This window comes from Tamandua tetradactyla, chromosome 6 (genome assembly GCF_023851605.1).
Source record: "Tamandua tetradactyla isolate mTamTet1 chromosome 6, mTamTet1.pri, whole genome shotgun sequence".
Taxonomy (NCBI): Eukaryota; Metazoa; Chordata; class Mammalia; order Pilosa; family Myrmecophagidae; genus Tamandua; species Tamandua tetradactyla.
In genome coordinates this window covers 144,397,514-144,410,440 of record NC_135332.1, presented here as the reverse complement: position 1 = coordinate 144,410,440, position 12,927 = coordinate 144,397,514, and the positions used below count along the sequence as shown (strand labels likewise).

The window sequence follows — 12,927 nt, the reverse complement described above, 5'->3', positions numbered from 1 at the left end:
ACATTTTTATTGTTAACCTTATCAAACAAACATACATTCTCTCTTAAAAATATTTTTATTGTAAACCTTAATAAATAAACATACATTCTTGACATACAAACATTCTATACATGGTATACAGTCAGTATCATCACATAATTGTGTATTCATCACCATGATCATTTTTTGAACATTTGCATCTCTCCAACAAAAGAAATAAAAAAGAAAAGACTAAGACATACCATTCCCCTTGCCCCTCCCTCTCATTGACCACTAGTATTTCAATCTACTGAATTTATTTTAACCTTTGTTCCCCTTATTATTTTTTATCAATATTTTTTACTCATCTGTCCATACTTAGACAAAAAGAAAAGCATCAGACACAAGGTTTTCACAATCACACAGTCACATTGTAAAAGCTGTGTCATTATACAATCATCTTCAAGAAACATTCCTACCAGAACATAGCTCTGTGGTTTCAGGTACTTCCCTCTAGCCACGCTAATACATCATAAACTAAAAAGGGGATATCTATATAATGTGTAAAGCTCCAGGATAACCTCTTGACTCTGTTTGAAATCTCTCAGACATTTTTTGTCTCATTTCTCTCTTCCCCTTTTTGGTTGAGAAGGTTTTCTCAATCTCTTGATGCCGAGTCCCAGCTCATCCCAGGATTTCTGTACTTCATTGCCAGGGAGATTTATACCCCTGGGAGTCATGTCCCATGTAGAGGGGAAGGGCAGTGAGCTCACTTGCTATGTCATCTTAGAGAGAGAGAGAGGCCACATTTGAGCAACAAGAGGTTCTCTGGGGGTGACACTTAGGCCTAATTTTAAGTGGACTTAGCCTATCCTTTTCAGGGATAAGTTTCATAGGGGTGAACCCTAAAATTGAAAGCTCAGTCTGTTGATTTGGTTGTCCCCACTGCTTGTGAGAATATCAGGAATTCTCCAAATGGAGAAGTTGATTTTTTCCCTCTTTCTCCCCATTCCCCCAAGGGGACTTTGTAAATACTTCTTTATTCACTGTTCATATCACTCTGGGATTTATCAGGGAATCACACTAACCTGGACAAACCCACAAAATCTCATGCCCTATTCAAGGTTCTGTATATTTATGGTGTTCAATTAAACTGACCATACAAGTTAAATTAGGAAATGCACTAGTCAAAATATATATTTTGCACCAAATAAATATTTCTCCCTTTAGTATCACATAAAAGTTGAAGTTCTAAAATGTGAATGATATTCTATTTTCAATACCCTGGAAATTCTGACATTCATGCAAAAACATTTTTTAACTTTTTTTATTAATTAAAAAAATTAACAAACAAAACATTAAGATATCATTCCATTCTACATATACAATCAGTAATTCTTAATACCATCACATAGTTGCATATTCATCATTTCGTAGAACATTTGCATTGATTTAGAAAAAGAAATAAAAAGACAACAGAAAAAGAAATAAAACGATAACAGAGGAAAAAAAAAAGATTATACATACCATACCCCTTACCCCTCACTTTCATTTACCACCAACACTTCAAACTTAATTTATTTTAACATTTGTTCCCCTATTATTTATTTTTATTCCATATGTTCTACTCTTCTGTTGATATAGTAGCTAAAAGGAACATCAGACACAAGGTTTTCACATTCACAGAGTCTCATTGTGAAAGCTATATCATTGTTCAATCATCATCAAGAAACATGGCTACTGGAACACAGCTCTACATTTTCAGGCAGGTCCCTCCAGCCTCTCCGCTACATCTTGAACAACAAGGTGATATCTACTTAATGCCTAAGAATAACCTCCAGGATAACCTCTCAACTCTGTTTGGAATCTCTCAGCCATTGACAATTAGTCTCATTTCACTCTTCCCCCTTTGGTCGAGAAGGTTCTCTCAATCCCTTGATGTTAATTTTCAGCTCATTCTAGGGTTTTTCTCAGTCCCTTGATGTTGAGTCTCAGCTCATTCCAGGATCTCTGTCCCACATTGCCAGGAAGGTCCACAACCCTGGGAGTCATGTCCCATGCAGAGAGGGGGAGGGTGGTGAGACTGCTCGTCATGTTGGCTGGAGAGAGAGGCCACATCTGAGCAACAAAAGAGTCTCTCTTGGGGGTGACTCTTAGGCCTAAATTTTAAGTAGACTTGACCTATCCTTTGTGGGGTTAAGTTTCATATGAACAAACCCCAAGACTGGGGGCTCAGCCCATAGCTTTGGTTGTCCACACTGCTTGTGAGAATATCAAGAATTCAACTTGGGGAAGTTGAATTTCTCCCCACTCTCACCATTCCCCAAAGGGGGCTTGCAAATACTTTTCCAGTCACTAATCAAATCACTCTGGGATTCAATCGGGGCATCACTCTGGACAAACCAACAAAATCTCATGTCCTATCTGAGATTCCAAGTACTTATGACATTCAATCAAACTATCTACATGAGTTATATTAGGAAATGCTCTAGTCAAAATATTGTAACAAATAAACATTTTTTGCTTTAGTCTCACACATAAGGTGACATTTTAAAGTATTATCATCTATTTTCAACACCCTGCAATAATGACATTCCTTTGTTCTTCCTCATGCAAAAACATTTTTAAAATTTGTACATTGTACATTTCACTATTATTATACACTCTAGGCATTCCTAGAATATACCATCTTGATTTTTACCATCTTTCTTTCTTTCTGATTTCATTTATGTCCCCAGCCCTCCTACCTCTATCATTCTCACATGCAGCTTCATTCAGTGTTTTAACATAATTACATTACAGTTAGGTATTATTGTGCTGTCCATTTCTGAGTTTTTATATTCAGTCCTGTTGCACAATCTGTATCCCTTCAGCTTCAATTACCCAATATCTCACTCTATTTCTATCTCCTGATGGTCTCTGTTACCAAGGAAATATTCCAAGTTTATTCACTAATGTCAGTTCATATCAGTGAGACCATACAGTATTTGTCCTTTTGTTTCGGGCTAATCACACTCAGCATAATGTCCTTAAGGTCCATTCATGTTGGTACATACTTCATAACTTTATTCTGTCTTACAGCTGCATAATATTCCATCTTATGTGAATGTCACAGTTTGTTTAGTCAATTGTCTGTTGATGGACATTTTGGCTGTTTCCATCTCTTGGTAATTGTTAATAATGCTGCTATAAACATTGGTGTGTAAATGTCCATTTGTGTCCTTGGCCTCGTGTCCTTTGAGTAGAGACAACATATAGATGGGTCCTGTTTTTTAATCCATTCTGCCAGACTATGTCTTTTGATTGGAGAGTTTAATCCATTAACATTCAGTGTTATTATTGCATGGGTAGTAATTTCTTCTACTACTTTGCCTTCTGGATTTTATATGTCATATCTAATTTTCCTTCTTTTTACCTTTACTCACAGTCTTCCTTTCTACACTCTTCTCCACACCTTACTCTTCTGTCTTCGTATCTGTCTCTAGTGTTCCCTTTAGTATTTCTTGCAGAGCTGGTCTCGTGGTCACAAATTCTCTCAGTGATTTTTTGTCTGAGAATGTTTTAATTTCTCCCTCATTTTTGAAGGACAGTTTTGCTGGATATAGAATTCTTGGTTGGCAGTTTTTCTCTTTTAATAATTTAAATATATGATCCCACTGTCTTCTCGCCTCCATGGTTTCTGCTGAGAGATCTGCTCATAGTCTTATTGGGCTTCCCTTGTAGGTGATGGATTGCTTTTCTCTTGCTGCTTTCAAGATCCTCTCTTTCTCTTTGACCTCTGACATTCTGATTATTAAATGTCTTGGAGTATGTCTATTTGGATCTATTCTCTTTGGGGTACGCTGCACTTCTTGGATCTGTAATTTTAAGTCTTTCATAAGAATTGGGAAATTTTCAGTGATAATTTCCTCCATTAGTTTTTCTCCTCCTTTTCCCTTCTCTTCTCCTTCTGGGACACCCACAACATGTATATTCATGCGCTTCATATTGTCTTTCAATTCCCTGAGTCCCTGCTCATATTTTTCCATTTTTTCCCTATAGTTTCTGTTTCTTGTCAGATTTCAGATGTTCCATCCTCCAGTTTTGAAATCCTATGTTCTGTCTCTCGAAATCTACCATTGTAGGTTTCCATTGTTTTTTTCATCTCTTCTACTGTGTCTTTCATTCCCATAAGTTCTGTGATTTGTTTTTTCAGACTTTCAGTTTCTTCTTTTTGTTCTTTCCTTGCCTTCTTTATATCCTCCCTCAATTCATTGATTTGGTTTTTGATGAGGTTTTCCATGTCTGTTTGTACATTCTGAATTAATTGTTTCAGCTCCTGTATGTCATTTGAATTGTTGGTTTGTTCCTTTGACTGGGCCATATCTTCAATTTTCCTAGTGTGATTTGTTATTTGTTGCTGGTGTCTAGGCATTTAATTCCCTTAATTAGTTTATTCTGGAGATTGCTTTCACTTCTTTTATCTAGGATTTTCTTGCTGGATGCATTTGTTGTCTATCTGTTCTTTGGCATTCAGTTCAGCTTTACCTGGACCTTTAGCTTAAGTTTTGTTTAACAGAGGAGAATTTTTCAGTTCTTGTTTTCTTGTTTCTTGCCCTGCTTGTGTGGTGCCTTTCCCCCACACACACTTAGGAGGGTCTACTTAGATATTGTATACCTCAGGCAGATTTTCCCAGACCAAACTGGCCTCCTATCAGGAGGAAAGAGTCACCTGCATCGGTTTTTCCTGAGGGTGAGACCCAGCAGGTTGAAAGACTTTCCTGTGAAGTCTCTGGACTCTGTTTTTCTTATCCTGTCCTGTGTGTGGTACTTGTCTGACTGCAGGTCCCACCAGCATAGGATGATGTGGTGCCTTTAACTTTGGCAGACTCTCCCTGCTGGGGGCATGGTGGAGACAGAGGAGAGGTTGTAGGCTGGTTTTAATGGCTTCAAATTACCAAATCCTGGGGTCTGAATTCCTTGATGGAGGGATTCCACCTGAGTTTGGGCTTCACCCCTCCCCTGGGGAAGGCAGAAGCTCCAGATAAGCCCCCAAAAGAGCTCACTTCTGCCTATGCCTGGGGCAGTTGCAGCCTGAAAAGTCCTGCTGCTGTATCCAGAGGCAGTCAAGCCTTTGTAGATCAACAGCCACAAAAACCTCTGTTTCTTTCTTTCTTTTTCCCCCTTTTTTCTGTCAGTCCTGCCCCTTTGGCGCCAGGGCAAAAATGAGCAACCTCTGCTTTGATCAGGTTCACCTAAGCTGGGGGCCTATATTTAGTAGTCAGAGTTTGTTAATTAGTTCCACAATTGGCATTTGATTGTGTCCAGTCCCTGCTGCTGGTCAAGTCCTTTTCTTTCCCCTCTGGGAAGCGGCCTGTGGGGGAGGGGCGCTGGCCGCCACAGCTTTGGGAACTCACGGTTCTGGGGGGTGCTCGCAGCCGGTCCAGCTGGTTCAGACTGGGGTACGCTGTGTGTCTGGTCACTGATGTGGCCCCAGGAGCTGTTCTGTACTGTTTCAGGTTATTTAGTAGTTGTTCTGGAGGACGAACTAAAACGCGCACGTTGTTAAGCCGCCATCTTGACCCAGAAGGGCAAAAACATTTTTTAATTTGTATCTCTAATCACCATGATTGTACACTCTAGGCATTCCTAAATTATACTATCTCAGTCTTTATTGTCTATCTTTCCTTCTGATTTCATACATGCCCCCAGCCCTTCTCCCTCTATCATTCTCACATTCAGCTTCATTCAGTGTAGTTACATTATTGTGCTATCCATTTCTACTATACAGCTTTTACAGTGTGACTGTGTGATTGTGAAAACCTTGTGGCTAAAAAAAATAAAATAAAATAGAAAAAAAAAGGGGGTGGTGGGCCATGGTGGCTCAGCAGGCAGAGTTCTTGCCTGCCATGCTGGAGACCTGGGTTTGATTCCCAATGCCTGCCCAGGCAAAAAGAACCAAAAACAAATGAAAGAAAGACCTTGTAGCTGACACTCCCTTCATACAGGATATGGATAGATGAGTAAAAAATAATAAAAATAAAAATAAGGACAAAAAATAAATAAAGTGGCCCACGCCCTGCAGCAGCCAGCCCGCTGCCCTCCTCTCCCCTCTTTGTCCACCGGCCCGGTGCGCGGTGCCCAAGCCCCACAGCAGCCAGCCTGCCCGCCCTCCTCTCCCCTCTTTGTCCGCCAGCCCGGCGCGCGGCCCCCACGCCCCGCAGCAGCCAGCCCGCCCGCCCTCTTCTCCCCTCTTCCCCCTCCTGCTCCGGCGGCTCTCCAACCACCACCGTGCCCTCTTCCGCCTTCACCGGCTCCTCCGCCACCGGCCTCGACAGCCTTGCCACCCTCACCTTTCCTCCTCCAGAACAGCTACTGGGGGAGTGGAGACAATACAGAGCAGCTCCCGGAGCCACGACGGAGATCAAAGGGATGGCGTGCCCCATCCTGGAATGGCTGACTGGGAGAATCAGCTCGGGTGAGATCACTGAGGGGCGCGGGCTTTCCCGGGCGGGACAGCAAGCGGCCGGAGTCCCTCCTTTCCTCCTTCCCAGGCCAGCTGGCAGAATTGGGCAGGCGGTCCCCTTGGGCCGGGGCGGCTGGTGCCCCCACCACGCGAGGCCCCCCGGACCAACTGAGAGAGTTGGGTCGGAAATCCCCAGACTGTGGAGAACGGTGAACGGGGGGTCCCTTCCAAACATGTGCCTCCCCGGTCTGGCTGGGAACAGTGCACTCTCCCGGGCTGCGACAGCTGGTGCCCTCCCACCACGCTTGGCGCCCCGGGCCGACTAGGAAATTTGGTCGGGTGCTCTCCCGTGCTGCAGCAGCCGGCGACGCTCCCCGTGTTCGGACCCCTGGGCCGGCTGGCACTCTTCCAAGACGCTTCGGCTGCCGAACCTCCCCTACGGCGAGAGTTTTCCAAAGTTAAAGGACCCACAGCAACTTTCACTGGTGGAACCCGTAGACAAACGTGTGTCACGAGCGCCACCTACTGGGCAGGATAAGAAAAACAGTACCCAGAGATTTCACAGAAAAATCTTTCAACCTGTGGGGTCCAACACCCAGGGAAATCTGACTAAATGCCCAGACGCCAGCAGAAGATAATGGATCACGCTCAGAAAATTGAAAATATGACCCAGTCAAAGGAACAAACCAATAGTTCAAATGAGATACAGGAGCTGAAACAACTAATGCTGAATATACGAACAGAAATGGAAAACCTCTTCAAAAACAAAATCGATAAATTGAGGGAGGACATGAAGAAGACATGGGCTGATCAAAAAGAAGAAATAGAAAAACTGAAAAAACAAACCACAGAGCTTATGGAAGTGAAGGATAAAGTAGAAAAGATGGAAAAAACAATGGATACCTACAATGATAGATTTAAAGAGACAGAAGATAGAATTAGTGATTTGGAGGATGGAACATCTGAATTCCAAAAAGAAACAGAAAATGTCCGGAAAAGAATGGAAAAATTTGAACAGGGTATCAGGGAACTGAAGGACAATATGAAGCGCACAAATATATGTGTTGTGGGTGTCCCAGAAGGAGAAGAGAAGGGAAAAGGAGGAGAAAAACTAATGGAAGAAATTATCACTGAAAATTTCCCAACTCTTATGAAAGACCTAAAATTACAGATCCAAGAAGTACAGCGCACCCCAAAGAGATTAGACCCAAATAGGCGTTCCCCAAGACACTCACTAGTTAGAATGTCAGAGGTCAAAGAGAAAGAGAGGATCTTGAAAGCAGCGAGAGAGAAGCAATCCATCACATACAAGGGAAACCCAATAAGACTATGTGTAGATTTCTCAGTAGAAACCATGGAAGCTAGAAGACAGTGGGATGATATATTTAAGTTACTAAAAGAGAAAAACTGCCAACCAAGACTCCTATATCCAGCAAAATTGTCCTTCAAAAATGAGGGAGAAATTAAAACATTCTCAGACAAAAAGTCACTGAGAGAATTTGTGACCAAGGGACCAGCTCTGCAAGAAATACTAAAGGGAGCTCTAGAGTCAGATACAAAAAGACAGAAGAGAGAGGCATGGAGAAGAGTGTAGAAAGAAGGAAAGTCAGATATGATAAATATAATACAAAAGGCAAAATGGTAGAGGAAAATATTATCCAAACAGTAATAACTCTAAATGTTAATGGACTGAATTCCCCAATCAAAAGACATAGACTGGCAGAATGGATTAAAAAACAGAATCCTTCTATATGCTGTCTACAGGAAACACATCTTAGACCCAAAGATAAACATAGGTTGAAAGTGAAAGGTTGGGAAAAGATATTTCATGCAAATAACAACCAGAAAAGAGCAGGAGTGGCTATACTAATATCCAACAAATTAGACTTCAAATGTAAAACAGTTAAAAGAGACAAAGAAGGACACTATCTACTAATAAAAGGAACAATTCAACAAGAAGACATAACAATCATAAATATTTATGCACCAAACCGGAATGCCCCAAAATACTTGAGGAATACACTGCAAACACTGAAAAGGAAAATAGACACATATACCATAATAGTTGGAGACTTCAATTCACCACTCTCATCAATGGACAGAACATCTAGACAGAGGATCAATAAAGAAATAGAGAATCTGAATATTACTATAAATGAGCTAGACTTAACAGACATTTATAGGACATTACATCCCACAACAGCAGGATACACCTTTTTCTCAAGTGCTCATGGATCATTCTCAAAGATAGACCATATGCTGGGTCACAAAGCAAGTCTTAACAAATTTAAAAAGACTGAAATCATACACAACACTTTCTCGAATCATAAAGGAATGAAGTTGGAAATCAATAATAGGTGAGTGCCAGAAAATTCACAAATACATGGAGGCTCAACAACACACTCTTAAACAACAAGTGGGTCAAAGAAGAAATTGCAAGAGAAATTAGTAAATACCTGGAGGCGAATGAAAATGAAAACACAACATATCAAAACTTATGGGATGCAGCAAAGGCAGTGCTAAGAGGGAAATTTATTGCCCTAAATGCCTTTATCAGAAAAGAAGAAAAGGCAAAAATGCAGGAATTAACTGTCCACTTGGAAGAACTGGAGAAAGAACAGCAAACTAACCCCAAAGCAAGCAAAAGGAAAGAAATAACAAAGATTAGAGCAGAAATAAATGAAATTGAAAACATGAAAACAATAGAGAAAATCAATAAGACCAGAAGTTGGTTCTATGAGAAAATCAATAAGATTGATGGGCCCTTAGCAAGATTGACAAAAAGAAGAAGAGAGAGGATGCAAATAAATAAGATCAGAAATGGAAGAGGAGACAACCACTGACCTCACAGAAATAAAGGAGGTAATAACAGGATACTATGAACAACTTTACGCTAATAAATACAACAATTTAGATGAAATGGACGGGTTCCTGGAAAGGCATGAACAACCAACTTTGACTCAAGAAGAAATAGATGACCTCAACAAACCGATCACAAGTAAAGAGATTGAATTAGTCATTCAAAAGCTCCCTAAAAAGAAAAGTCCAGGACCAGACGGCTTCACATGTGAATTCTATCAAACATTCCAGAAAGAATTAGTACCAACTCTCCTCAAACTCTTCAAAATAATCGAAGTGGAGGGAAAACTACCTAATTCATTCTATGACGCCAACATCATCCTCATACCAAAACCAGGCAAAGATATTACAAAAAAAGAAAACTACAGACCAATCTCTCTAATGAATATAGATGCAAAAATCCTCAATAAAATTCTAGCAAATCGTATCCAACAACACATTAAAAGAATTATACATCATGACCAAGTAGGATTCATCCCAGGTATGCAAGGATGGTTCAACATTAGAAAAAAAATTAATGTAATACACCACATCAACAAATCAAAGCAGAAAAATCACATGATCATCTCAATTGATGCAGAGAAGGCATTTGACAAGATTCAACATCCTTTCCTGTTGAAAACACTTCAAAAGATAGGAATACAAGGGAACTTCCTTAAAATGATAGAGGGATTATATGAAAAACCCACAGCTAATATCATCCTCAATGGGGAAAAATTGAAAACTTTCCTCCTAAGATCAGGAACAAGACAAGGATGTCCACTATCACCACTATTATTCAACATTGTGTTGAAAGTTCTAGCCAGAGCAATTAGACAAGAAAAAGAAATACAAGGCATCAAAATTGGAAAGGAAGAAGTAAAACTATCACTGTTTGCAGACGATACGATACTATACGTAGAAAACCCAGAAAAATCCACAACAAAATTACTAGAGCTAATAAATGAGTACAGCAAAGTAGCAGGCTACAAGATCAACATTCAAAAATCTGTAGCTTTTCTATACACTAGTAATGAACAAGCTGAGGGGGAAATCAAGAAACGAATCCCATTTACAATCGCAACTAAAGAATAAAATACCTAGGAATAAATTTAACCAAAGAGACAAAAAACCTATATAAAGAAAACTACAAAAAACTGCTAAAAGAAATCACAGAAGACCTAAATAGCTGGAACAGCATACCGGGTTCATGGATCGGAAGACTAAATATAATTAAGATGTCAATCCTACCTAAACTGATCTACAGATTCAATGCAATACCAATCAAAATCCCAACAACTTATTTTTCAGAAATAGAAAAAACAATAAGCAAATTTATCTGGAAGGGCAGGTTGCCCCAAACTGCTAAAAACATGTTGAGGGAAAAAAAACGAAGCTGGAGGTCTCGCGATGCTGGACTTTAAGGCATATTATGAAGCCACAGTGGTCAAAACAGCATGGTATTGGCATAAAGATAGATATATCGACCAATGGAATCGAATAGAGTGCTCAGATATAGACCCTCTCATCTATGGACATTTGATCTTTGATAAGGCAGTCAAGCCAATTCACCTGGGATAGAACAGTCTCTTCAATAAATGGTGCCTAGAGAACTGGATATCCATATGCAAAAGAATGAAAGAAGACCCATATCTCACACCCTATACAAAAGTTAACTCAAAATGGATCAAAGATCTAAACATTAGGTCTAAGACCATAAAACAGTTAGAGGAAAATGTAGGGAGATATCTTATGAATCTTACAACTGGAGGCGGTTTTATGGACATTAAACCTAAAGCAAGAGCACTGAAGAAAGAAATAAATAAATGGGAGCTCCTCAAAATTAAACACTTTTGTGCATCAAAGAAATTCATCAAGAAAGTAGAAAGACAGCCTACACAATGGGAGATAATATTTGGAAATGACATATCAGATAAAGGTCTAGTATCCAGAATTTATAAAGAGATTGTTCAACTCAACAACAAAAAGACAGCCAACCCAATTACAAAATGGGAAAAAGACTTGAACAGACACCTACCAGAAGAGGAAATACGGATGGCCAAGAGGCATATGAAGAGATGCTCAATGTCCCTGGCCATTAGAGAAATGCAAATCAAAACCACAATGAGATATCATCTCACACCCACCAGAATGGCCATTATCAACAAAACAGAAAATGACAAGTGCTGGAGAGGATGCGGAGAAAGAGGCACATTTATCCACTGTTGGTGGGAATGTCAAATGGTGCAACCACTGTGGAAGTCAGTTTGGCGGTTCCTCAAAAAGCTGAATATAGAATTGCCATATGACCCAGCAATACCATTGCTAGGTATCTACTCAAAGGACTTAAGGGCAAAGACACAAACGGAACTTTGTACACCAATGTTTATAGCAGCGTTATTTACAATTGCAAAGAGATGGAAACAGCCAAAATGTCCATCAACAGAAGAATGGCTAAACAAACTGTGGTATATACATACGATGGAATATTATGCAGCTTTAAGACAAGATAAACTTATGAAGCATGTAATAACATGGATGGACCTAGAGAATATTATGCTGAGTGAGTCCAGCCAAAAACTAAAGAACAAATACTGTATGGTCCCACTGATGTGAACGGACATTCGAGAATAAACTTGAAATATGTCATTGGTAACAGAGTCCAGCAGGAGTTAGAAACAGGGTAAGATAATGGGTAATTGGAGCTGAAGGGATACAGACTGTGCAACAGGACTAGATACAAAAACTCAAAAATGGACAGCACAATAATACCTAATTGTAAAGTAATCATGTTAAAACACTGAATGAAGCTGCATCTGAGCTATAGGGTTTTTTTTTTTTTTTTTTACTGTTATTACTACTTTCATTTCTTTTCTCTATATTAACATTTTATATCTTTTTCTTTTGTGTTGCTAGTTCCTCTAAACTGATGCAAATGTACTAAGAAACGATGATCATGCATCTATGTGATGATGTTAAGAATTACTGAGTGCATATGTAGAATGGTATGATTTCTAAATGTTGTGTTAATTTCTTTTTGTTTTTTTTCCATTAATAAAAAAAAAGAGAGTATGCATTGTCAAAAAAAAAATTGTTAGCCTGCCAGTTTACTTCAATATTATTATTATTTTTTAATGTTTCAAGTTCTTGCATATTGGAAAATACATGGTTCAACTGTAGCTTCATTACATAATGCCAATACTGTTACCTATTTCATGCACTACGTCCATTGGATAATAAGTCAAATTGCTTTTAAGGGATGGAAAAATAAAGAAAATTAAATATTTATTTATGAAAGAATTATCCAGATAGTTTGAATTATTCCAAGGTTCATATATTTGAGGCTTATAAAAGACCTAAAATAAAAATCAACCTTAAAAAGGTTACTAAGTTTGTTAATATTGGAAAAATAAAGATCAGTCTTCCTAAAAAAAAATAAAATAAATAAATAAATAAAGTAATAGTGGGGGTTTGCGTTAAAAAATTGGGTAGATTAAAATATTTGTGGTCAGTGAGAGGGAGAAATAATGAGTATGGGATGTATGGGTTTTTCTTTTTCTTTCTTTTTCTAGAGTGATCCAAATGTTCTAAAAATAATCATGGTAATGAATACACAACTACGTGATGATATTGTGAGCCATTGTATACTTTGTATAGACTGTATGGTGCATGAAGATATCTCAATA

The 12,927-nt window shown here is 39.2% G+C and overlaps 1 protein-coding gene across 5 annotated transcripts in view; it reads left to right on the top strand.

The window, feature by feature from the left end:
* The window catches only part of RGS22 (regulator of G protein signaling 22), a 268,718-nt gene that overhangs the window by 9,216 nt on the left and 246,575 nt on the right, over positions 1-12,927 (top strand). The window contains exon 2 of one of the 5 annotated variants that reach the window (XM_077167341.1): positions 6,305-6,415. The exons of the other annotated variants lie outside the window; for them this stretch is intronic. The gene's annotated coding sequence lies outside the window, so the exon portion shown is untranslated. The remainder of the gene's footprint in view (positions 1-6,304; positions 6,416-12,927) is intronic. 5 annotated transcript variants of the gene reach the window in all.